The sequence below is a fragment of the Tursiops truncatus genome, chromosome 9 (assembly GCF_011762595.2).
Source record: "Tursiops truncatus isolate mTurTru1 chromosome 9, mTurTru1.mat.Y, whole genome shotgun sequence".
Taxonomy (NCBI): domain Eukaryota; kingdom Metazoa; phylum Chordata; class Mammalia; order Artiodactyla; family Delphinidae; genus Tursiops; species Tursiops truncatus.
Genome location: NC_047042.1, coordinates 58,010,133 through 58,037,841, shown reverse-complemented (window position 1 = coordinate 58,037,841; position 27,709 = coordinate 58,010,133). Strand labels below are relative to the sequence as shown.

Here is a 27,709-nt window from a genome sequence, read left to right as displayed (position 1 = left end):
TGCACTCTAGAGCCTGTGAGCCATAACTACTGAGCCCGCGAGCCACAACTACTGAGCCCACGCACCACAACTACTGAAGTCCACGTGCCTAGAGCCCGTGTTCCACAATGAGAAGCCACCACAATGAGAAGCCCATGCACCTCAACGAAGAGTAGCCCCCATTCGCTGCAACTGGAGAAAGCCCACCCGCAGCAACGAAGACCCAATGCAGCCAAAAATAAATAAACAAAATAAATAAATGTATAAAAAAGAAGAAAACCCACTTCCCTCAGTAGTCACCCCCGAGTCCCCAGCCCCACCCTCAGCCCTAGGCAACCACTAATCTACCTTCTGTCTCCATAGATTTGGCTATTCTGGACCTTTCATATAAATGAGTCATACAATATAGAGCCCTTTGTGTCTGGGTTTTGTTTCTCAGCACAATGTTTTCAAGATTCATGCATGTTGTAGTACATAGCACTACTTCATTTCTTTTTATGACCAAATAATTTTCCAACATATAGATATACCACATTTTGTTTATCTACTCATCAGTTGATGGACTTTGGGTTATTTCCATGTTTTGCCTATTATGAATAACCCTGCTCTGAACATTTATGTACAAGTTTTTGTGTGGACATATGTTTTCATTTCTCTTGGGTGTATACCAAGGAGTGGAATTGGTAGATCATAAGGTTTATGTTTAATTTTTTGAGGAATTGCCAGACTGTTTTTCAAAGTGACTGTACCACCTGACAATCCCACCAGCAACGTATGAGGGCTCCCAGTTCTCCACATCCTCATCAACACTTGCTATTGTCTGTCATTTTCATTATAGTCATCCTAGTGGGTGTGAAGTGGTAATCTCACTGTGTTTGTTTTTTTTTTTTTTTTTTTGCGGTACGCGGGCCTGTCACTGTTGTGGCCTCTCCTGTCGCGGAGCACAGGCTCCGGATGCGCAGGCTCAGCGGCCATGGCTCACAGGCCCAGCCGCTCCACGGCATGTGGGATCTTCCCAGACCGGGGCACGAACCCGCGTCCCCTGAATCAGCAGGCGGACTCTCAACCACTGCGCCACCAGGGAAGCCCTCACTGTGGTTTTGGTTTGCATTGCCCTGATAGCTAGTGATGTTGAACATCTTTTCATGTGCTTACTGGCCACTTGTATATCTTCTTTGTAGAACTGTCTATTCAGATGATCCTTTGCCCATTTTTAAATTGGTTATTTGTCTTTTTAGGATGATATGTTTTTAAAACACGAAATTTTGTCTTCTGTGCTTTCATTGTGTAAAACAGAGGTAGCGCATAGGCATAAATTGGCCATCAACAATTAGAAAAGCAGAATTACTTCTCTTCCTGCATTGAAACACCTATGTTCAACTTGATGTGTCTGTTGCTTATGGGAACTGGTGGCTTTTGTCCTTGTCTGTAAATATTAACACATCAAAACAACGGTTGTTAAGCCTGGCAGGGTGACAAACTACAGTTGTATTTCATTCTTTGTTCTCAAGGTTAAAAGTTGGTGCTGCCCTTTTGGCATTGCTCTTTCACAAACTCTGAAGACAAATTCAAGGCCAAACCAAGGACAATGGCCACATCAGCAAATTCATTCATCAGTGTAATATATATACACCTATTTTAAAGTATGGACTTGTTTTGTTGACTTTGTCCATTCCTGGTAATGTATAGACCCCCATCTCTGAAGGCTTGTTCTAAGTTTTTCTGGGGGTCCATCAGAAGTCTATTTTAAACATGTGCTAAAAAAATGTCTGGTTATGATTCCCACAACTCCCAACCTGCCAGCTCCCTTAGGGTCCCAGTACTACTTGCCCTGGGTGCTACCTTCTTGATGGGCATACTTACTGTTATGGGCTGAATTGTGTCCCCCAAATCTCCAGTACCCTAGAATGTGACTTTAATAGGAGATAAAGTCTTTACAGAGGTAGTCAAAGTAAAGTGAGCTCTTCAGGGTGGGCCCTACTCCAATATGATAGGCATCTTTATAAAAAGGGGAAATTCGGACACGAAGACAGCCATCCACAAGCCGAAGAGAGAGACTTGGAACAATTTTCCCACACAGCCCTCCGAAGGAACCAATCCTGCTGACATCTTGATTTTGGACTTCTAGCCTCCAGAACTGTGAGAGAATAAATTTCTATCGTTTAAGCCACCCAGTTTATGGTACTTTGTTACAGCAGGCCTAGCAAACTAATATACCTGGCCATGCACTGGACCCCCCCTGAGTGCCAGAGCTGTGGCTGTCTTGAGGGGTGAGGCCCCTCTCTCTGACACAAAACGCCAAAGCTGCACTGCCTTGCAACCCAACACCTGCACTACAGCTTTTAGTTATAGTGGCTCTTTGAGTTTTTGTTCACAGTTATTTTTTGTTCTCTTCCAAGGACTCTGACACAAGCCCATGGGGCACCGGGCCAGAAACCCTCCCCTCCTCTACCACCACAAAGGACAGTCCAGACTTCATTACTGGGTCAGGCTTCTCCTGCCTGGCTCCCTCTTCCCTTAGAATGAATAAACCCCTCTCCCTTCCCTTATCGAATAGTTAATCAATTCTCCAGTCATATTGATCCTATTTCTTAAATGGCTTTTGAATCTGGCACCATCCCAGCCCAAGCCACTATCACCTCTTGTCTGGACAACCACACTAGAACCCTCACTGGGCTTTCTGCCTCCAGACCTGCATCCCCTCACCCTCCCACAACATTCTGTTGCAAGGACCTATTTGGTGTCTCTCCTACCGGTTAAGATCTGGGAGGAGAGGGACTGCGTTGGGTTTCGATCATGTATCCCTAGTACCTGGCACGTAATAGATGCTCGGTAAATAGCTGATAAAGGCAGGAAGGAAGGAAAGGGGGGAAGGGGAGGAGAGGTGTGGGTTTCTATTCCCTTACAGAAACCAAAGGCTCTGTTTTTTCATTGCTCTTAGTTGAACATATCCTTGCACTGAGAAAGGCAATCAAGTCAATACAAAGAGAGATATTTAAATAATGCCAAAGGGTGTGTGATTTTCAAACTAAATGATACAGTTTTCTATATACAGGATGCATCCAGATCCGAGCCAGTCTCCAGAAAAGAGACAATCTGAGCCGCGTATCTAATTATTGTCCTCCCTGGATTTTCCAATATGTCAGAATCACATCGCACATCTGTCACCTCTCTGCATTGGCCTGAAGTACAGAAGTCCTCTTTAGATTTCTGTTCCTCCCATTAAGACACTAAAGCTGCTATACCTAACTTAGAACAAGTGGTCTATGCCTTGTATTTCTCTATCCTGGGAATGGGTACAAGCAAACCTTATCCCTCCTTTTTGTTTAAATCATGGTAAAATACACATAGCAAAATTTACTGTGTTAACAATTTTCAAGTACACAGTTCAGTAGTGTTTAGTATATTCACACTGTCGTGCAACCAATCTCCAGAACCCTCTATTTTTCAATAATAAAATACATAGTTCTTAAGTACATAGTTCTTAAATAAAATCATAGTTCTTAAATAACAAGAAGTATGTAAAGGAATATAAGAGTTCCTAAATATACCTCCTAAAATATCTGCTAAATGTTAAATAAAGATTAAGCATCCATTTACAGCCTTCCTTTTAAAGATACTACAGTTTTTTTGCTTCAGGAATTTAAAAAAAAAAAAAAGCATATTTCCTGGAAAGGGTAAAAATGAATCTTGAGTTAAAGGGTTAACCTGCCTGTCTTAAGAATGTCCCTCCCAAAAGGGCATATCAAGCAATTATGTGTAATTTTTTTCCTTCCCTGATTTTTCTGAGTGCTTCTGAGGCACATGAAAAAAATACTTGTGCTTCTCTGCCAGAACTACCTCCATCCAATGGGAAGGGATCACTGTTTTGTTTTGTTTTTTAATGTTTTGAATGGTTTGAAGATCAGCATGGGTATTTAGCAAAAAGTACAATTTCAAATTACACGCTGCTTCGTGGTGCCAAAACACTGTGCACCATCATCTTTGATGACATCCACCAACACAGCACTAGAATGGTGGTTGTTAGTCATCTGGCTTCACAAAGCTGGAAGATGAAATTGTAAACAATGTGAGCTTAGGCAGGCCTTATTAGAAAAGAAGAGTGTCTTAAAAGATGGCTTCAATTTTTTTAATCTAGCAATATCTTTTAATCACCAATATGTGTATCTAAATCAATTGCTCAAAAGGAGGAACAATTTATCCATGGGCATCCTAAAAAAGATGATAATCACATTTACAAGTATATATGCCAATAACATCCTGGTCTTCACCGGCTAAGGTTTTTGTTTATATACAAGTTTAACCACCGTAACCACATATATGTGTGGTCATTAAAATTACTTTAACGTTAGTATAATGCTTAGAAAGGGACCCAAAGTGGCCCCTCCCTGGCACTGGTCACAGATCACACTATTAATCCCACCTTGTATCTCATCCACTGAAAATACAGAGGTGTAGACAGAGACTGCAAATGACTAAGTCCAACCCTAGTCATTATTAGGAGAAAACAAAAACCGAATACTCCAAAGCACATGGCTCCAGGTCAAGTATGAAGACAGGACACTGGTAAAACAAGAGTTAAAATGTTTTATTAAAGACAATTCAAGAGCTAGGGCTAAAGTCTATTTTGCTCAATAAATGAATACCTAAAACCCTTTCCTTTCAATACCCAAAAGAGTTTAACAGTTTACATCTTTAATCTCATAGTCTCTCCACAAAGTCCTCTAACAGTCAATCACAAACTAGCCTGAAGAAAGTTTCCCTAGATACCACCAAAAACACAGGTTTGTAACAGATGTCTCCAGCAACTTTTAGAGCAGATTCCATGTTAAGAGGTTGATATACCCATATGTATTTGTTAATCAGTCCAGGTCTGTACATGTAGCCTGAAGCTGGGAAGTAAGAGTTAGCAGAGAAATCATTGATGCAAAAATAATGCATGGAAAAGTATCAGAAAGAACATTATTTATAAATTCAAAGACAAATGCAATAATATACACAATTGGGAACTCCCCATCTGGAAGCCATCCAGAGCAGTGCTTATATTTAGGCACTAATAAACACGAGCTTTTAGCTCACACTGATCACCTTCTAATTAACGAACACAGTATCAGTCTCTCAGCTTCTCCATCTATAAAATGGGAATTAAAGCTGTGTGGGGCTTCCCCGGTGGCGCAGTGGTTGAGAGCCCGCCTGCCGATGCAGGGGACACGGGTTCATGCCCCGGTCCGGGAAGATCCCACATGCCGCGGAGCGGCTGGGCCCGTGAGCCATGGCCGCTGAGCCTGCGCTGCGCAACGGGAGAGGCCACAACAGTGAGTGGCCCGCGTACAGAAAACAAACAAACAAACAAACAAAAAACTGTGTGTTGGTCTTCCCTGGTGGCTCAGTGGTTGAGAATCTGCCTGCCAATGCAGGGGACATGGTTCAAGCCCTGATCCGTGAAAGATCCCACATGCCCGCGGAGCCACCAGGCCCGTGAGCCACAACTACTGAGCCTGTGCGTCTGGAGCCTGTGCTCCGCAACAAGAGAGGACACGATAGTGTGAGGCCCGCGCACCGCGATTAAGAGTGGCCCCCACCTGCCGCAACTAGAGAAAGCCCTTGCACAGAAACAAAGACCCAACACAGCCAAAAATAAATTAATTAATTAATTAATTAAATTTTTTAAAAAATACTTATAAAAAAAAAGCTGTGTGTTAATGAACGGAGCTTAAAATTCTCCCGATGAATGGTATTGCAGAAAACACAAATATTACCACCACAAAATGTAGAGAAACGTGTAGCTTTGTAGCTAAAAAAGGTTTAAAGTCACGTTTAAAAAGCTCATGGTTAGAGAGACATGTACTTGGAACCAGACTGCTATGCAGGGGATAAGGAGAGAGGTTCAGGGTGAAATGACTCACGAATGTGGGAATGCAGAGGCTCTCGGCAGCATGAAGTCACAAGGGACCGTCCCTGAGGTCTCTCCTCTCCTCCACAAACAATGCTGTTTGTTGACTTCAAAAAAAGATGGGTGAGGAGTTTGGAAATTATTATTTTTTATTTTGGGGTTCTTCGCATCATTTACTGAATGCGCAAGCTGGTATATTGTTCAAAAAATTATTAAAGGAAAACATTCTGGTGTGTACTGAGAAATATTGATTCTCTAGTATTTAAAGGATGACAAATAGAAGGAACACTTTAAGTCTGGGGGGGTTACAACTAACATCTTGACATGAGCAGACAGCAAGTTTGGTCTGACACGAAGCTTTTTAAAAGCTTACAGGGAAGAAACACAAGGGGATCCAGATGTCTCAAATCGAGTAAAAGCATCCCTCCAAAACCAGCTAAAGGCAAGTAGTATCTGGGGCAAAGAAGTAAGCTAGCAAAATAACTGAAATGTGGTGATCTTGACCTCTTCCAAAACGGAGGGTTTCGAAGAGTCTGCGTGCAAACCAAATCCTAAATTAAGATTTCTCAGGAAGCAAACAATCCATATCTGAAACGTACACAAAACCGAGCTCATCTGTGGTACCAAGAATTATCTTCTAAAATATTTAATCTGCACACTTTAATTTGTATTAATTACATTTTCTTAAACATGTTTTGTAGAGTGCAGCACACTAATAATAACCGCTTGTTGCCCTTTGAACTCTGAATGCTTTACTGCAATCCCTTTCCTTAAATAGAATCATGGAATATTAGAGTAGAAGATTCCTTAGTGATCAGTTAGAATTGCAATTCTCAGCCCTGGCTAAACTTCAGAAGCATTTCTGGAGCTTTTAAAAAATATAGAGGCCCAGGCCCCCACCCCAAACCAAGTAAGTCAAAATGGACAGGACAGGGAAGGTATTAGTATTTTTTTTTATAAACTCCACAGGTGGTTCTGTTGGGCTGCCTGGATTAGAAGCATTGATACAGCCTATAGATTTACATTGCCTGACACCATAGTCACTGGTACATGTGGCTATGAACACTTGAAACTTGACTAGTCCGAATTGAAATGTGGGGTAATTATAAACACACACCAGACTTCAAAGACTTAGTACCCCCCCCCCGCTCCAAATCATAAAGTATCTCATCAACATTTTTATATTGATTATATGTTGAAATGATAATATTTCAGATATATTAGGTTAAATAAAATTATTAAAATTAACATCACCTGTTTGATTTTTTAAACTATTTTTAATGTGGCTACTGGAACATTTAAAATTACATATGTGGCTTGCATTTGTGGCTCCCACTGTTGGAGAGTGATGGTCAAGACCAACACTCCTTTATCACAAATGAAGAAACTGAGGCAGGGAAGCATAATGAGTTCGAGGCAGCACTTTGGGGATACCCTCTTCTGGCCTCTCAGGCTTTTCCTGTTGCCTTAAACCACACTGTTGCAGAGCTAGGAATGGCAGAGCCTGGCATGCCACCAATCGGATTTCAAACCTTTCTTTCTTTTGTCTTGCTAATTGTTTCTTCTAAGGTTTGATATTGAAATCTATTTTGCTTATGGAAAAATATCCCCTCTCTGCTGTGCACACACTTGCAATTTGTTATTGCAGGGTTACTCATGAAAGCACAGTAACTAGAATGGATGTTAAAAAATAAATCTAGGGCTTCCCTGGTGGCGCAGTGGTTGAGAGTCTGCCTGCCAATACAGGAGACACGGGTTCGTGCCCCGGTCCGGGAAGATCCCACATGCCGCGGAGCGGCTGGGCCCGTGAGCCATGGCCTCTGAGCCTGTGCGTCCGGAGCCTGTGCTCCCGCAACGGGAGAGGCCACAACAGAGAGAGGCCCGCGTACCGCAAAAATAAAAAAAATTAAAAAATTAAAATAAAAAAATAAATCTAGAAAAACATTAGCATAAGGAAAATACAGAGAATAAGTGAAGAGGACTATTAAGGTTTTTAAGATGTAGATGGTCAAGTTCTAGCCTGTGAATATTTTATCCTGCTGCAGTTTAATAAATCACCATGGAGACCCTCAACATTCTGAGGGTCATCTTCAGCACAGCATCAGCCCCTGCTCAAAATTTAGAAGTCTGAGCCTATAATATTTCTTTCCTTCCAGAAGGCAATGTTTTTGTGGACAATGCTGTCATTGCAGTGAGGCAAATCAGCTCTTCATAATGGCACACCTCGTCATACCTAGGTACCCTGCTAAAAGTGGTCTTTATCCTCAAAGCCTTCTACCTCTGGTGCATGGATTAGTATCTGGTCATTCAGAAGCCGAACAGCATTATAGTTGACTTAAAGAAGAAAATCTTGTTTTGACAAAGTAAAATGGTCCCACCAGATCTGGCAAACGGAGATAAAATGTATTTCTTCTAATAATCAGCTAATTCAAACAAAAACAAAGATGTTTTTTGTTTCGTGTGGTTTTCCCCCCTTGGGAAGCCAGCAGAGAGAGAACTGCATAAAACTGGCTGAAATGTGTTATATTTGAGAAATCATGCAACACAGGGGCTCCTCAGTGTAATCAAAGAATAAAAGAGACCTAAATTCTGATATTAAAGTGTTCATGCAAAGAGCTGGAAAGGAAAACTGTGGGTCAGGCCAAACAACACACACAGTAGATGCATTCAAGATTTCTGCTGAGATATTCTTGTGCTCCATCCTAAATACAACAAAACCTAAACATCATCTTAAATCAAATGTTTGGTGCTCTGGAGCCCCCTATGTTGCATGCATGAATTCTATTAGTTATGATTAGTCAAGTTTTGCCATTCAAACCTCGAACAGCATACTTCCAGACTCAACTCATTCCTTATTCACCTCTAAACACTCTCATATACACCAGCCTGGAAAGATAATATATTACAGACGGATCCTAGGCAAACGCGCATCTGCCAGCGTGAAAACAGCACTTGTTACTCTATTCAACAAAAAGAAAGATTATTTATTTTAACTTTAAGAATTTTTTGGATCCCTTCCTCAGAGATGAAAAAGAAAAGACAGGAAGTAAAGGAAGTTACTGCCTTATTCTGAGACAGTCCTATAGACCATTTTTTGTTTTGCCTGGCCTTTAGTCTCAAATGAAATCTGAATGGTGTAGTTTTACAGGGCATGTCTAATCGTATTGGTAAAGAAGAAGAGCGGCCTTCAACTAAGGAGGCCAATATTAGAAAAATCAACATTGCAGATATATAAAAATAACCAGAATAGAAACTATAGGTTGGGCTTCCCTGGTGGCGCAGTGGTTAAGAATCCGCCTGCCAATGCAGGCGACACGGGTTCAAGCCCTGGTTCAGGAAGATCCCACATGCCGCAGAGCAGCTAAGCCCGTGCGCCACAGCTACTGGGCCTGCGCTCTAGAGCTCACGTGCCACAACTACTGAAGCCCTCACGCCTAAAGCCCGTCCTCTGCAACAAGAGAAGCCACGGCAATGAGAGGCCCACGCACCGCAACGAAGAGTAGCCCCTGCTCGCCGCAGCTAGACAAAGCCCGCGCGCAGCAACAAAGACCCAATGCAGCCAAAAATAAGTAAATAAAAATAAATTTATAAAAAAAAGAAAAAAGAAACTATAGTTTCTATGGTCAGGGCATTCATTCAAAAGATCTGATAAAAATTTGTCATTGAAAGGTTAGTGATCAAAAGGCTTGAAAAGAGCAAAGCATCCAAAGCCATGGTTATGCTTCCTTCAGGACAAGGGCATTTACAGCCTGACACACAGAAAGACCACCCAACCTGGAGGCAGGGACCCAGCTTCTAGGCTCCGTTTGGCACTCTCCAGCTCTCAGCCTTAGATGAGCCAGGAGAGCCACCAGGCCCGAGATTTTCCTCTGCAAAGTGACGAGCTTGCTCTATCAATAAGAAGACTCCCTCCAGTTCCAGCTCTGCTTAATGCTATCACACAAGCCTACTTCACATCAGAACCCCTAAGCCAAGAGGAACTCTTACTAAGTTTAGTTCAAGCCAAATGCCAACCTGGTAGTTTTCAATCCTTGTTAATCTTAGGGTACAGATTACAAATATGAACCTTGAGGAAGTAGAAGGAAGCAGCTAAAATATGTACTTTTAAAGTGTTAAGTTGATTCTGATCTATTTCTCGGAAAAGATAAATGGGCAACAGAGTGAGCTTGGAGGAATGAAATATGGAAATGTCACTGTAACATCTTATACATTCAGGAATTTACCCTAAACTTTTAGCGTTTTATTTTGAAGGTACCAGAGTCTCAGTAAGAGCTTGAAAAAATTTTACTTTTGTTTCTGCAACAGTACTACCAGTATTACCTGGACACTTGTAAAAGCCTTCTCTCTCTCTTCTCTTTTCTTACATTAAATCCATGATTTGTGATTCCCAACAATGAAATACTAATGGATCCTCAAAAAACACTAATTGCCCATTTTTTTCCCTAATTACAAAATGTAAGAACTCTTTAGTGAAAACATTAAACATGATGTCATTTTTAAAGTGTCAGAGTTTCTATTTAAAGCAATGCCATAAAGTAGATAGCTTATTTAGTTTACAAATAGCAACACAAAAAGGTTCTTTAAGTCTGTTTAGCATATCTAAAAGTGCTTCTTTCTCACATTTAAATATTTGGAGCTGGTCCCCCCCCCACCCCAGTTTATTACCTTATCTCAACTGTGTAATTTTCTTAAATAGGATTCAGAGAAATAGTCCTAGATTTAAATTTTTAAACACTAATTTATAAAAGCATTGGTTGATTCCCATAATACAGCTGGTAGTCAAACTGGACAAGATAATGAATTGACTGAGATCACTGTTCCATCTTCATCCAAGAAAGCTGCCTCTAAAAAAAGATCTTAAATTGCTGTAGAAATCCAATTTGGAAGAAGCAAAAGCAGCATATAGATGGGAAACACCAGCCATGATCACATTAATTTTGTGGCTAACAGCACTGCTTTGAAGTGAAGAAGAAGAAGAAAAAAAGATGACTAAAATAATAAGTCCACTCAAATCCCCAATTTTAATCTAACAACATAACCAGAAGAAAACCAACTACAAAATGTGACACAAAATTCACATCTTGGTGATCCAGTGAACATCACACACACACACACCCCCACAAAATAATTTTCAGCTTAATCAGAAGCAAAGAAATGCTAAGGAAACACTATAGGATTGTGGTGCATCATTGCTAAACAGCAAATTATAGCAAGAAATCAGGAGAGCAGGAACCTGACGTTAGTATGAACACAGCCACGGAAAGTCTACAACTGATTGGTTTTGAATCCACAGGTGTGGGAAATAATAGCAACAAATAATCGTAACAAAAATCTTCAACTTACTGTCATTGAAAAGCTATACAGGGAAAATCTAACGAACTACTATTCACTTAACCCCTTATTCGAACAAAAGCTGCGACATCACAAAGATATAAAAATAAAGGCACTGTTTCCACTTTTTTGTGGGAAAGTTCTAATTAGCTCTCTGCTCATATATAAACTATATAAGGTCACAACTGACTTCTGATTGACAAGCAATTTATGGATATCAGCAATTTACAGTCAAAACCAGTTGGCTGGAAGATATCAACTGAGTAAACAAGTTTAGTCTGAGTAAAGTTGAAAAATAAAAATCTCAGGAAAGCTTGTGGAAAAGAGAATTCTTACCTTACCTAGCATATTTCACATGCTTTGTAGCTTCCCCACTGCACTTCCCATGCTCACGAACATTACTTTACCCAGGAAATAATGGTCTTATTCACACACACACACACACACACACACAAAACCTTCCAACAAAATGCTATCAAGTCCCAGGAAACTACAAAAGCAACATTAAAAGTCAGTGTAAAGTAAGAATTCCATTTGTGAATCTCACCTATGAAACTACAAGATCGTTCTCCTGGAACCAACTACAAAGTTCCCTTTCTGCTTAATAAGTGTAATAAACATCACCTTACCATTATCTGTAGAATAAAATCAGCAACGTGTTGCTTCCTGCAGACACCAAATCAAATTTTTTCTTCCTTTCTTTCTAGTATCTTCTTTTTCCCCAGCAAGATTAGGAAGAAAATAAAGCTTTGAGTATTGCCTCAATAGTTCAGACCTCAAGACTGTGAAACTAGCTCTCAGTAAGAAAAAAAAAAAAAAAAAAAGAACAGGTCTGGTATTTTACAATCACTTCTGCAGCCCAGGGGTACCTCCTGGACTCCTGTACCTCCTCTCCTTCGGGCTCTAAATTTCTTTTAGTAATGAGACTAATTTTTCCAGTAGCCTTGAACTCCCCAGATTTAACTGACATGGAAAATGTGACTAAAAACTTGTAGAACTGTCTAGCCTCCAACCTTACACAGAATCAACTTTGTTGTAAGTATTGAAGAACACCTCGCAAGCAGCTACTTGCTCCTTCAGACTCCTGCACGACACAGCACAGAACACCAAATAACACTGCGCCATCTAGTTAGCAAGCTGCACTCTCCATTCCAGAAGGGGGGACACCTTCAAACCCTGGGACTTAAGGACTTGTCAGAGTTCAGCTGCTCTAAAGGTCCAATTGTTTATTTAAATAAAAAAAATATCGCTACTGAGATAATCCACATCTAGTGGATATGGGAAAATTTAGGTTATAATGGCACTACAAACTTTTACATCTAACTTTGATTTACAAGATAAAAGCAAGTTTTAAATTAAAAGGGCTTTCTGTTAATAGAGCTTATTATTCTGAAGACGGGGAATGATTTTCTTCGAAAGTTGTCCCTGGGTGCATGCCTATTATCTTTGCTTTTCCCCTTCCACTAATGAGCATTTATCTAAAGAGCCTGTTAATCCTCTGATGTGTGCTTCTGGTCAGAGGTAACAGTTTGAATAAAACCACTAATCACTGATCACTAAATCACTGATCATTAATCACACTCTCCAGTGCTGGTGACCCGGGCCATTTTCCCCTTTAGGTCTATGTATGCATCACAAACAAGGAGTTTAACATTTTAGATGCACATGTATTGTGTGGAGGTTATACTATTTCATCTCTAGATGTGAATAAATAATAAATACTGCCACAAACTTGGGGAAGGATGTCAATTAGACCCCAGACAGGAGTTTCACAAATGCCTACTCTACAGCATGGCTTTCACGCTGAAGAAAGTAGATCTGATTATAACAAAACATGTGTTCTTCAAGAAATTCCCACATACTCAGAATATAAATTTTCCTTTATTTAGCTTTCACCAACTCCAAATCAGAGAGCACTCAAATCTTCTGCACCCCCCACCCCCCATCCAAAAGCCTGTTAGGAAATCTCTTGTTTGATTTCTGCTGCACACTGCAGCGCCCCCATCCCCGAGTTCTTTTTACTTTTATCCCCTTAAACATGTCACACACAGTATTTTTATTTCAACTGCCAGATACGTGGATTCTGACTCAATTCAATGACTTAGTATTTAACTTCCTCTTTAAATATAGAAACTTAAGGTTAAAACACACGCACCAATTTATTGTATGGTACTTTGGGTTCGACGACTCACATTCCCTCACTTTGGAAATGAAACGTTTAGTCTTGAGCCTTTGGCTAAATTTGGTTTAGTCAGCATCCTCAATCATCCCTCTTCGGATAACCGGTCTGAGGAAGGCGCTATGTAAAATTAAGTACTTTGCTTGCAGCGAGTGTGTTGTTTTCCTAAGTCACCACAGGGACACTGTATTATCATAATGTCTCTAAACATTTCCTGAGATGCCTTTTCTATCAGAGTTGAGCATTTTTGCCCTGGAGAAGCGAGCTCGCTGGTGCCTTTCTTAAATAATAGAAAAGGGCAGATTGTGTGTGCGCTGAGCAGGCACCGCGCTCCCCTCAGCCACCAGAAGCTCTTACCCTCACTCCGGGGACTGTGATCTCCCCAGGGAAAGCAGTAAAAGGCGGAGGCAGGGCCAGAGTGATAACAGTGTGGGCGGGAGAAGGGGTGGAGAAGGAGGGGTCCGGGAGGAGAGGGCAATAAAGATGCCCAGGGAACTGGCGATTGTACTAGTACGTTGGGGGCTGGGGGCGGAAAGCATTGTTGCTTTGTCAGCACTTCTAAGCCCCCAACCCTTGAGTATCTGAAGCTGTTAATCAAACACTTACTGGCCTGCAGAATGACGTAATGGACCTGTATTCAGCCTTTATTCCTTGACACATGTCAGAGAGGGAGGGAAAAATAAAAATCAAACACTCAGCGGACTCTGACAACGAAATCTACAAGCAGCCCACTTCAGTTCCTGGCCTTGAACAAGCCTCAAGTGGAGGCTGCACTCGTTCAGGGAAAGTTGGGGTGGGCTAGATCAGAGGCTTTATCTACCAGATACCTCCCCACTACCTCCTCGAAATAAATCTATAGCAAAGGAAAAGCGGGATGCAGCCGCCGGAAGAAAACATCTCCTTGGTTCCTTTGTGCGTCTTGCCCCTCTAAGAACGTCTTGAAAAGTTTTAAGCGATTCCGTGGAGAATCTGCTGGAGAGGAAGACTCTGCCGCCGGGTACTGAGAACTGCCACCGCGCCGCCGCGGCAAAAGCGGGAGCTGTCATTTGGGGCAGCGGCGGGGAAGAGGTAATGATGCCAGCGAGAACCGGACAGAGGCAAGAGGCGGCTGGAGGAGTGAAGGCGAGGAGAGCCTCGCCACGCTCGAGCCTTCCGCGCCTGGAGTGAAAGCCAAGTGCCCTCCAAGGACGATGTCCCCTCCCCCGGCGCGCGCGCCCACCACCTGCGGTGGGCAGCTCTGCGGAAGAGGTGGCAGCAGCAGGCTTGGCACCCGGGAGGGAGCTAGCCCCCCGTGCGCCCGCCGGCCCGTCCGCCCCCTAGGTGACCCGGCGTCCTCGCCGCGCCCGCTGGAAGTTTGCAAACTTTCTCCGGGGGTTCCGCCGCATCACCGGGAAGTTGGGGACGCGGGGGGAGGTTCCTGGCTCGCCGTCTCCGCTGCCGCCGCCGCTGCCGCCGCTTGACCGCACTTCTGGAGGGTTCCGCACCTTGCCAGGTCTCTGGAGGCAAACACACACCCCCGATTCATAACTGTTCCCCGTGTCAGGGAAACGCACGCGCGCTCCCACACACGCACGCACGCCGGGGCGGACACGGCGCTCGTTCCACGTTAGCATCCCTCCAGTCGCACGGCGCGGCGGCCACCAAGACGCGCTCCGGGACGGACACGGCGTGGGGTCTCTGGGATAGCCTCAGGACACAGCCGATTCCACAGTCCACCAGCATTTGAGGCCGGACTTCCCTCTGGTCCGCCAAAGTGTTTACAAACACAGATCACCCTCCAAAAAAAATGCATCGCATCTTCCCTACTCCTTGCCCTGCGACCTGCCCACTGGACCAAGTAACCTCGCGGCTGCTGCCGAGAACCAACCCCTGCAAACAAGTACGCTCCCGAGATGGCTCCCGCGGCAAGTGCAACAAAAGTGTCTAAATGCAAAAGCCCCAGATGTGGCCGAGCCGTATTTTTAGGAACTTACCAAACAAGTGTGGAGAAGGCAAGAGCGGAGCCCGGGTGAAGGGACCACGTTGGACTGAGCAAAGATTACAATACATTCTATTTAGAGTGCATTACATCACCCCCCCCGGTGACGTCACGTGGGATTCCTGAACTTCTAAATCATTGCGGTCCGTGGGGGAGGGAGGGAGGGGCGGGGCCGGCGCGCCGAGGGGGCGGGCCGCGCCCCGGCCCCGCCCCGCCCCCGCCCCAAGAGCGGACCCTGGTGCACCCGCGGGGGAGCGGCGGCGGCAGTGGCAACCGCGCAAGCAACAGCTTGCAGAGCCCAGCGCCGTGTGACACGGCTCCCTGACATTAGTGGTGTGAGTCAGCTTGGAAACAATCCTCATGGTTTCAGACAGGACCACGGAGGAGAGGCAGGGACACGGGCTGTCCCGTGACGAGGGCCTGGTAGCGTTTGAAAGGTGTGGGGATGGGGAGAGGTGGGGAGGGGGTGCTGAAGAATGCCGGAAGAGACTTTCTCCAAATAGAAATGCAGGACGCTCCCCCTTCCCCCACCAGCAGATGTCCAGCTCCTTTTTGCCTGCGACAGTCGTGACCTCATTACAATGTTCCCTGCATCCTGGCTTCTCAGAGCACTCATTCGACACCCCTTTTCACCGCCCGCCCCGCACCCGCCCCTCTCCACCTCACTTCCAAAGGAATAACTTCTTTATTGTGCACACTCACTTGGAATACACTGCCCCCACCCTTTCCAAGACCCCTGCTTCTCGCGTGTGAGAAGCTGGAACGAGAGTTGCTCCTGGGGGGTGGGGGGGAAGGTGAATCACAGCTAGAGCCAAGTGATGAGACTGATTTAGACTCAGCGTCAGAGCCGGAAGGGCCCTTGGCGATCACTTCCAGAGCCTCGTCTGTAACTCGCCCAAGCTCACAGGCTGGCAAGTGGCAGAGCCAGAGCCAGAATGCAGGATCCGGGCCCCTGGTCTGCAGTATCTTCCCGACAATTCCTTGAGAGGAGGAGTCAGGCGCTTTCATCATCAGCCAAGTCACCATCACCATCCTCAGCTTAACTTCCATTCAGATGTTCTCTCTGTGAGTCGGACTCAAAGGGAAGGCACAGGCTAAATTTCAGCATATCCCAGACGACCACTGTCATCCTCGCGGCAGCTCACACTTTACAAAGCAATTGCACCCACGTGGAACTAACTCCCTTGATTCTCACAACAGCCCAGCACAAGGAGCAGAAATAGGGCAGGTGTTATAATTATCCCCATTTTACAGGTGAGCTAAGGCAAACCCCAGGTTAAGAGGCTGGCTTGAAGCCACTTGATCAAGTGGTGGCACCAGCACCACCCCAACCCCTGTTTTCAAACCTCAAATCCCAACTGGGCTCTTTTCTAGAACCAGGGCTGAGCTTTACCTTCTCACGGGTTAGAACCTTTGCTAAGGATGTCGGGGCTTTGCTTAGGAACAGTTTAGATCCCATTAACAAACAATAATCATTCCTGACATTTATGTAACATCTGACATTTATATAGTACCTCTTATCCCAATGCATCACAACCATGACTGTGCAGTTTGCCAAAGAATCATGACTGGACTGGCTAGAAATTGTAATGCTTTGCCTGGATTGTCACATACTTCTGAGCTGGTTTTGACATACTAAATGGAAGAGCTTTGTGTTTCCTTCCTAAGTGTTTAAACAACTCTCTTCCCTTTAGTGTTTCTTGATACCACAGGGACTGCCGACTGTTCATTTCTCACAGCCTTATTCAGAACTCATCACTGAGTTTGCTATTTGCTGTCTTCCACATGTGCCCCTGAAGGAATTGCAGAAGAAGGGCTCCAGCCCTAACTTGAATCTTAACCAATAAAACGTTAAATATGACAGCTCAATTACTTGGGTTGACGGAAGGAAGCAACAGCCTCCTTGCCCACATTCCCACTCAATTATCAGGACATCCTTTTCCAGTAAAGCAGGAATCTACCTCCTTCTCCCTCAAAGAAAAAGTGTAAGCCAGACCAGGAGCAAGCTTGAGGCAGAAAAGGAATGCAGCTTGATGTAGCAGTGCTAAGTCTGAGAGCTTATCTTTTTTCCCAGCTAATAGGTGGGGACCAAAGGAATAGAATGGAGAATTGAATAAGCAAAGCTGAGGTGATAATCAAAATATTTAAAAACCTGTAAGTAATTAATCACCATATAAAATTTAAAACATTTAATTCCCAGTATTCTCTAAACAGAAGCAATATATATGAGTTTTAATGCAAGTAGTTCACCAGTTTCTAATACTATCCAAATCAGTTGTTGGTCTTTAAAAACTGCTGCTGATCATTTGTTTGACATGCTGTCACCAGGTAAACAATGCCCCTGTCCGAGCCATGGTTGACAAAGGAACACACATGGAACTTTTCCAGTGACCTCCTCAATAACTTGATAATCATTAGGTTACTTGGAGTCTCAATGAGCAGATAATCTCTCCACATCAGCAATATTGTTCATGGTGCTGACTCATCTGTCAGCTTCTGCAGAACTGACAGCAATTTCATTCACAATGTTTCTAAGCCATTGTATTACAGTTTTCTATATATTCCAGATCTCTGTTACCAACTAAGTCCCACACACACACACACAATTTTTTTGAATGTAAACTGAAGAAGAGAGGTGGTGTTTATAAGTGTGGACTCCAATGTCAGGCTAACAGAGTTCAAATCATGGCTCTGCTACTTCAGTTTTAAATAACCTCTCGGCCTTAGTTTCCTCATCTTTGTAATGGGACTGGTGGTGATAATTATACTAATTCAAAGGAGTTAAGAATTGTGCTTGGCACAGGACAAATACTACATAAGCACTTGCCCTCATTTTTATCAATGAAAATAATGTGGCTAATGCCATGACAGGAGGATATTCAGTGATTTTAGCAAACTTGACCAAATAGATGAAAAGACAACCTGTTTCCCTATACTTCTCCTAGCCCCACACTAATCCCTGCATGCATCATCTGTACCAAGCAGGCTCTCGCCTGTCAAACCATGCCAACAGAGCCCTCGTATTTGTGGACTTGAATTTTTGCATGCCTCGTGCTCACCCCATCTCTTTCAGGATCTGTCACAGCCAAAGTCCCATGGAGACTGCAGTTTCCAGAAGCAGGGGTACCTCAGCTGGTGGCAGCCATAACCTGGGGCATTTGCCTGCTGGGGTGCCAGCACCACCTCCAAGAATGCCACCTCACCCACTGGGATTCCACCCATTATGGCCTGGGGGATATGTGGAGACAGAGACCCTTACACTAGAGTCAAGGTAAACTAGCTGGGGTACCACCATCCAGGGTCCTCTCCACCCCCACCCTACCTACCTCCACGGGGTAGGGGCACAGGCAGGGCACAAGCCTGCCCATAAGGTACCACATTCATTGGACCTATGAAGAGCTGGCTTGTACCTACACTGACAAACGAGAATAGGTGAGACCCCTGTTAGACCAGAGGTTAACCCTTTAGTTGATGGATCATGGGGCAGTCCAAGGAAGAGGCCTGGGCAGCTGGGCCAGTGGGGTAGCCAAGAGGTCAGAGCAGTGGGTATATACTAACCCTATGGAAGAATTTTAATATTTTAACAAGTTTACAGCCTTACCAGTGCTTACCCACTGAATATGAGGCCTGAGGAGAACCATCCCAAGGGTTCTCAGATGGGGAGAAATCCTTTTGCCTCATGCTTTGGATTCAGTCATTTCTCCAACATTCAACAAAGGTTGACAGGCCTGCCCAGTACTGGGGAGGGAAAAAAGAAAAGGGGTCTCCTTCCCAGCTCCTAGGCTCCTGCAGAGGTTCTCAAACTTAGTGGCATAAGAAGCACTTAGGTAACCTGTTAACTCCCTGACTTCCCCAGGGATTTCTGTTCAAGGACCTGGCATTGGGCCCAGGATTCTGCATTTGTGGTTCTGAGGCAAGTGTCTGGGGACCCCACTTCGAGTGACTGTGATCTAGTGAATTCATAGACGGGCAGTGACCTGGGACGCCGGGGAGGGAACAGGAAGAGTCTGCTGCCTGCAACACTAAGAAAAAAAATTAAAAAGAAAAGAAAAGAAAAAAAATGACCCCAGGTTCATATGCTTAAGATCAATCCTCTAGCTGCTTCCCATAAAGACACATAAAGCCCTAGAGAAGTCTTTCCCTCGTCCCTTCTATACATACACGACTTAGAGGGACCTTTCCCATTTATTTTTCACTCAAGACTTTTCTCTCCTGTTGCTGAGCACAGGTTCCGGACGCGAAGGCTCAGCGGCCATGGCTCACAGGCCTAGCCGCTCCGCGGCATGTGGGATCTTCCCGGACCAGAGCACGAACCCGTGTCCCCTGCATCAGCAGGCGGACTCTCAACCACTGCGCCACCAGGGAAGCCCAATTCAAAACTTTTCTTAACCGAGTTAACAGTGGTAATAGGAAGACTGTTGCTGGTTTTGTGATTAAACCCATTGCTATGGGACCACTGGGAAGTTTCCATCTCTTCTAAGATAAATCTTACCCTGGTTTCTTCATTGTCTTATTTGAAGAGATAAATATTTTCAAATAAATGGAACTGCAAAACTCATCCAAAGACAGCAACAACCACAGCACGGCTGGCTAACACTTACCAAGCATTTACTCTGTGCCAAGGCTTGTACGAAGACCTTTATGTGTGTTCTTTCAGTTACTCCTCACAATAATCCTATGAGGTGGCTGGACCCATTCTCATTTGCAATGAGGAGCTCAAGTCTTAGAGCAGTGAGCAGAGTGCCCAGCTGGGCCAAGGCGGAGGGAGGAGAAAGCCCCAGACCACTCGAGCCAGTACCAGCGCCATGTCCTATGGAACACAGAGCATGCGCGCGCGCGGGAGCACAGGCGCTTTGCGCAGTAAGCGCGTTCACTGTTCCCTCCCACCTAATTTGCATGCAGCGCTCCAGGCGCTTCCTGACGCACAAAATTCTATTGGACCGGTGATGCATGGGAGTCTGTGAGACGCGAAACAGCTAAAAGGGAAGCATTTTTCCTCTGAGGTGAGTGGGATGGGGGTGAGGCGGACGCTGAGAGCCCTGAGAGACCATGCTTACCTTGCAAACCAGAACCTTCTTGGAACTCAGAAAAAAAGCAGAGGCGCTCTAAGACACCCAAAAGACTTAGGAATCCTATCTTACTCTTGTTAGTCCCTGTGTTGGGCAACTAACCACTTAAACTGAACATGATCACATAGGTGGAAAAGGAAGGATAGAGCTGCCCTTACTGCTTTTCCTTTCAGTCTTTCCTTAGAAGTAAACAGAAGGCAGAATGTTGGTGGAACGTGTGCACGTGTGAAATACAGCTGAGTTCACTTTGCGCAGCATTTGCACTGTGCAGGTAAGAACAAAATACGTATGCACATAGCAGCCGTGAAATACAAATTGTGTGAATTCAGTGATTCCATATAGAAGTTAACGTATTTACATTCAAAACTGGCATGCACAATATAAAGATGAATGGTAAAATGCTAATAATTTAATATTTTAATTTTTTGTTACTTTGAACAACATTAAATAGTAAATTTAGGGACTTCCCTGGTGGTCCAGTGGTAAAGAATCTGTCTTCCAATGCAGGGGACGTGGGTTCTATCCCTGGTCAGGGAACCTAAGATTCCCACATGTGGCGTAAGCCCACGCGCCACAACTGCTGAGCTCGTATGCCTCAACTAGATAGCCCACGGGCTGCCAACTACAGAGCCTACGCACTCTGGAGCCCAGGAGCGCAAGTAGAGAAGAGAAAACCCACACGCCACAACTAGAGAGAAGCCTGGCAACGCAAGGGAAAATCCCACATACCGCAACTAAGATCATGAGTGCCGCAACTAAGACCAGACGCAGCCAAAAAAATAAATAGTAAATTTAAAACACTGTGACAAGTTGAGAGATTGACTATGAGAGAGAGGAAAACCTTTCTACTTAATATCTTTAATGGCACTTTTCCGCAGACTTTTGAACAAGGTGCTCTGCATTTTCAGTTAGCTCTGGGTCCAGGAATTATGCAGCCAGCCCTAAGTACAGCCACATGATTGATGAGATCCGCCATGCCCCCAGATCCACACTCACCATACTCAGAGTAACAGCAAGCAGAGCAGGAGGTCTAACAGCCTCAGCTTTGTCACTTACTAAGTGTGTGACCCTGGCCAGTTTTTAACCTCTCTGAACTTCAGATTCTTCGTCTGTAAAACGGAGCTAATGTTAGCATCTACCTCCCAGGATATTGCAAGGATTCAATAAGTTAATATATGTAAAGTGCATAAAACAATGCCTGGCACATAATAATTACTGGAAGAAATGTTAGATACTGTTATGCCTTAATAAGGTTTTGGAGAGAATTTCATAAAATAATCCATGTCAACTGCTTAGCACCAGGCATGTCGTTTAGAATATGTTCAGCAAATGTTCATTACATAAAATTGCATGTAAGCTGTAATATTGCAGTTCTGTGGATTAGAATAAAGGAATCAATCCCATTTGTCCTCAAATTAAGAGCCTTCATATAAGCCACTTGTATTTGAAGCACAGTTAGATTAACAAATCTGCCCTGAGTTTGTGGGCAACAGCAGTTTTACACAGGCTGATGTTCTAATTGAAACCATCACAATTTTCCCTTCCAGTCTTGACATACAAATGCCTTTTTACACCAGCAGTTGTGTAATTATTAACTCTTGTGTGGTTTAGATTTACTGCAGTCACTTCTTAAAATCCTAACAGGTAGAGCTCTAAAATGCTATACTCTTGAATTGGAGGTCGGGGTGCGTGTCAACTCTGAAATGTTGTTTAACAAGGGACAACCTGGTCACTTGGCTCAAGCTTGGGAGACCTCGTCTGGAAGGCCATCAGTTGCTGATGGCTTGACCTATTCCTTTAAGGAATTATCGTATTCCCCACATTATAAAATTTCATGTTTTCTCTTGAACTGGTCTGAAAATCAAAAGCTTCACCTATCCCAAAGGGTATTAGAGTGTTAACATCCCTATAAAAGTTACACTTATCTTAATGTGTTCCTCTTTTATTTTTTAAAAGAGAGACTTGATTAAATGAAAAACTACTCTTGTTTTTTTTTCCCCTGCCTTAGTATTAAGTAAAAGAGATTGACACCTGCTCTGAATAATGACCCGGAATAATAGTGCTGTGTCAGCACACTCCAAAAATTTTAGTAATTTCCTTAAAGATCAATGGCAAGCGGAAAGTAACGGTTTTACAATAATTAGGAGTGTTTTATATATAGGGAAGGTTCATTTAGACTAAAACAGTATTGATATCACATAAATTAATATTGAGTGTCACCTCATATGAACTGATATTTCACATACCACCTCTTTTTATATCATCGTTACCCACATGTTTAACTCATGTACTGCTGACGTGGAAGGTTACTCTCATCTCTTTAGGAGCATTTACAAGTACTTTATTTAAATGATTCTCGAAAATTTCAGTAGCTTTTAAACCTAATTGATCTGTGATTCCTCCTCATTCTTACATGATACAGAATATTTAAAACCTGGAAAGTTATTCTCAACCTCATCTGAATCATGAAAATTGCCCACTAAAGGAGTTAGAAAATATAAAGCTTCCCCATTTCTCCCCACTCCCCCACCCTGGTTTTAAAATATTCTGTCTATAGCTTTCACAACACTGCCCTTACTTGACACTTAAAGAGAACATGTACGAACAGTACACTGGAACATTGTGCTCTTTAGAAAAATCATCTATTTTCAAGACTGCTGTGGCTATTTTATGCTATGCCAAAGTCTGAGGGGAAGGAAAGAACAGTATTATTTGTGAGCACTAACTGTGGTTCAAGCCCATGATATATTTTATCTCAGTGAATCCTGACAACTCTGGATGAAAGATGTTATTACTCCTATTTTATTGATGGGCGTATTAAAACTCAGAGAGGCTAAGTAATTTGGCCAAGGCCACACAGCTAATAAGTGAGGCAGCTGGGTTTCTAACCTAGTCTGATTCCAGAATCCCCATTTTCCATCACATCCTGCTGCAATGGCCTTTATTTCCAGATGCTTTGTCTCTCCTTTCACTCTCCTGCATAACATTATTTTGTTTTGTTGAGCAACCCACCCACACATATATACACAGAGGTTGAAAGCCACTGTGCCTCTCAGTGATCATTGTGTGGGAGTCATATCCTTTCATAGGCTGAATCCTGTGTTTGTGGGGGAGCAATAGACCTGTTTGATGAAGAACAGAGGGCCCTGCATAGCAAGATCCTGGCCATTATTGGTGATCCAGGCATATCCAAGTCCCATATGTGCTGGGGGGACTGTGGGCAAGAGAGCCAATGGCTGCCCTGAGCATTTATTATGAGAGTGGGCTGCTGAATGAGGCTTTGACCTTAGCTCCACTACGGAGACAAATCAGCAAAGGCAAAGAAGGTGGAGGTCACTGGTGTGGAGACTGGAAGGATACTCAAAACACTGACTGAATTTGCCAGAGGAAGACAGATGCAAAGATAATTAAGATTGCTGGGACCCTATTTATTGCTGTCACTGCAGTAGTTGTTCATCCGTTTCCTTTTATGGACTCAGATCTGGGGGATGCTACATAAAAATAAAAGGTTTAAATTAGAATAACACCTTGAGGGCTTGTTCTTTCTCTCCATAGCCAAAGAGGTCCCTTATGGTCTCTCTTTCATTTTTTTAATGGAAATATTTTTATTATTTCTGCACATTATGAAAGTAATACATGCTTGTAAAAACCTCAAGTAATACAGAAGTGTTTAAAACAGAAAGTAAATGTCTCCCTATAATCCATCTGGAGATAACCACTATAAAAGTTTGATGACTGTCCTTTCAGAAATTGTATCATACATGTAAGCATAAATTCCATGAATGTGGTCAGACTACATACTCTGTTCTCAAACTGCCTTTTCCCATAAATTGGTGTTAAATTTTACAATTTATTGTGACATTTATCTATAGGAATATTATAATATGGCATCATCCTTTTTCATGGTTATACAGGATTCCATTTTGGGGTTTAATCAATTGACTATGAATAGATATTCATACAGTTTCCAGTCTGTTGCTATTATAATCAGTGCTACAATGGATACCTGTTACTTGAACACACATATGTGACTACTTTTCATAGAAATGGTGTTGCAGGTTCACCGGCTATGCATGTTTTGAATGTTGTTCCATATTGCCATATTGCTTGATAGCCTTTCAGAATGGTAGCACCAATTACTGTCTGGCTTACAAGCAGCAAGAGGGCCCCCCACCCCCACACTCTTATCAATAGGGGCATCTTTTAAGAGTAATGAAAGTCTTACATGAGATCTCAAACAGATGTAGGTCTGCCTTATAAGCAGAACTAAAACTGATGGTTTCCACAAAGAATCCTACTACAGATGCAAGAGATTTTAATGACAGAATTCACACTCATAAATCATCAAACAACAGCTAACTCTGATTGTTAGGAATCAGTGTAAGTCTGTCCCACACATCTCATTCAATTAGAATAACCCTGTGAAGCTAATATCACTATTATCCTCTTCCATTCTAGAGGAAACTGAATTATAGAGAGGTACAGCAACTTGCCTAAATGGCTGACAAGAGGTGAAACTGGGATTTTTTTCTGCATTTTTTAAATTGAGATATAGTCGATGTATAATATTATATAAGTTTCAGGTGTACAAAACGCGGATTCACAATTTTTGAAGGTTATGTTCCATTTATAGTTATTATAAAATATTGGCTATATTCCCTGTGTTATACTATATATCCTTGTAACTTATTTATTTTATATCTAGTAGTTTGTACGTTTTAATCCCCTACCCTTGTCTTGCCCCTTCCTGCTCCCCTCTCCCCACTGGTAACCACCAGTTTGTTCTCTGTATCTGTGAGCCTGTTTCTGTTTTGTTATATTCACTAGTTTGTTTTATTTTTTTGATTCCACATATAAGTGATAGCCTACAGTGTTTGTCTTTCTCTGTCTGACATATTTCACTTAGCATACTACCCTCCAAGTCCATCCATGTCATTGCAAATGGCAAAATTTCATTCTTTTTTATGGTTGAGTAGTATTCCATTGTGTGTGTACATATGTGTGTGTGTGTGTGTTTGTGTATATATATATCACATCTTCTTTATCCTTTCTATCCTTTCTGTATCCTTGTCTGTTGATAGACACTTAGATTGCTTCCATATCTTGACAATTATAAATAATTTGCTGCTATGAATGTTGGGGTCATGTATCTTTTCGAATTAGTGGGGGTTTTTTGTTTTTTTGTTTTTCTGGATAAATACCTAGGAGTGGAATTGCTGGATCATATGGTAGTTCTGTGTTCAGTTTTTTGGGAAGTCTCCATACTGTTTTCCACAGTGGCTGCACCATTTACATTCCTACTAACAATGTAGGAGGGTTCCCTTTTCTCCACATCCTCACCAGCATTTATTTGTGGTAAATAGAAAGAACATAAAATTACTTACCTTTTTAAGTATACAATTTGGTGGCATTAACTTACATCCACACTGTTGTGTAATTATCACCACTGTTTATCTATTTCCAGAATTTTTTCATCATCCCAAATGGAAACTCTGTACATACTAGACAGTAATTCCTCACTTCCTCTCCCCCTGGAACTGGGATTTGAACTCGTGAAACCTGAGGTTAAAGCCCAAGGCTTAAATACCAGAGTCTAACTGCTTTGACTGGTTCTACCATTTTCTCCTTCATTGTGCACTTGAATTAAACTCAGATTTTAGTGTTTTCTTTTTGTGAGTAGGTTCTTGTGTGGTAAAGGAATAGCACCCATGGAATATTTCCAGAATAATGGGAGGCTTTGTGGCAAAGGTAGGATTGTGAGGGCACAAATCAAGCCTCAGCATTGCCGACTTACCATTACTGAACTCATCCATGGTAATTCTAATTGCTAAACATGAAGACCAAGGTCTTATGTTAGGCTGATGAATCAGTTTTAAAAAAAAAAGAGGAGGGCTTCCCTGGTGGTGCAGTGGTTGAGAGTTCGCCTGCCGATGCAGGGGACACGGGTTCGTGCCCCGGTCTGGGAAGATCCCACGTGCCGCGGAGCGGCTGGGCCCGTGAGCCATGGCCGCTGAGCCTGCGTGTCCGGAGCCTGTGCTCCGCAACGGGAGAGGCCACAACAGTGAGAGGGCCGCGAACCGCAAAAAAAAAAAAAAAAAAAAAAAAGAGGAACCATTTCTATCCTGATTCACTAATCCAAATAAACTGACCAAGGGGCAGCTATGGCAGGTATGGGTTTCCTTAGTGTAAATCCTCAATATCCCACAAAGTGGAAGGAGAGGGAGCCACTGTATCCTCAAGAGGCTGGCTCCAACCCAAGAGATCGAGGCAGATGGGGTCCTTACGTCTCCCCATCTCTTTGTGTTGGTCCTACCCTATCCTAAATTTTGCTTCCCGAATAGATCCTTCTGGAATACAGCAGCCATCACTCATTGCATTGTCAAGGGGTAAATGGCTGCCTTTTTGGAGAGGAATCCCACTCTGTAAATCAGCCACCAGGCACTGTTTATCCCACTGATGGATGTCACACATCCACACATATGGGACCTAAACCAAAGCTATGGACTTTTTTCCAATCCACATTTTTTCTCTGTATTTTTGATTTATTACATTGCTGTTTAAGAATAAGTTCTTTTTGGGAAATCATTTGCCATATATTATTTATCCCTCCAGTCCAAGGTACCGTCCTGAACAAGAAAACACTTCGAGAAAATGTATATCCTCGTGGCATTTAAAATGTATCATAAGGTAATCTGTCTTCATAAAAAGAGACCCAGATTTTTTCCTCTTTTTGTACTCACAGCCCAGTGAAATGAATAAAGGTAAATCCAGAACATAGAGAGGAGGAGAAGGGAAAAGGAGACAAAGATCAAGACAGGGACAAAACAGAAGAATACAGAAGTTGTGGCTTCATTCTTACAGTCTTACCTGCTATTCTTCAACTTGCCAAAAATAAAAAGAAATAATAGCATCCAAGAGTTATGGTCCTGTTTTAAAAATAAAAAGAAATTGCAATTAAAATGATTGAACTAAGTAGAACAGACACAGCAACCATATAGAAAAATATATATTTTTTCTGTGCAGTAAGTCTCTGATCTCATTAAGTTCCTAAATAATATCTTCCTGACATCATGATTATTGAAATAACATGTTACTTTCATATTTATGACATTGAGAGATTATATTACTAGTTTATGAAAAATATGTTTAATTTGCCATTTTTAAATGACACTGATATAGATTAGTATATATTATAGAATTAGATACATATGCTATACCAGTTAGTTTTATATTTTATTATAAACATCCCCAACAGGTGCAAAAATACCATGTAAAATAAA

General features: G+C 42.8%; 1 protein-coding gene across 4 annotated transcripts in view; it reads right to left on the bottom strand.

The window, feature by feature from the left end:
- CREB5 (cAMP responsive element binding protein 5) overlaps positions 1-27,333 on the bottom strand; it is a 422,135-nt gene extending 394,802 nt beyond the window's left edge. For 3 of the 4 annotated variants that reach the window (XM_033863113.2, XM_033863114.2, XM_033863115.2), the window contains exon 1: positions 15,356-15,400. The gene's annotated coding sequence lies outside the window, so the exon portion shown is untranslated. Of the gene's footprint in view, positions 1-15,355; positions 15,401-27,296 lie in introns of those variants that run through there. The other variant, XM_073809776.1, reaches the window with a different exon arrangement.
- Positions 27,334-27,709: the final 376 nt, after the last annotated feature.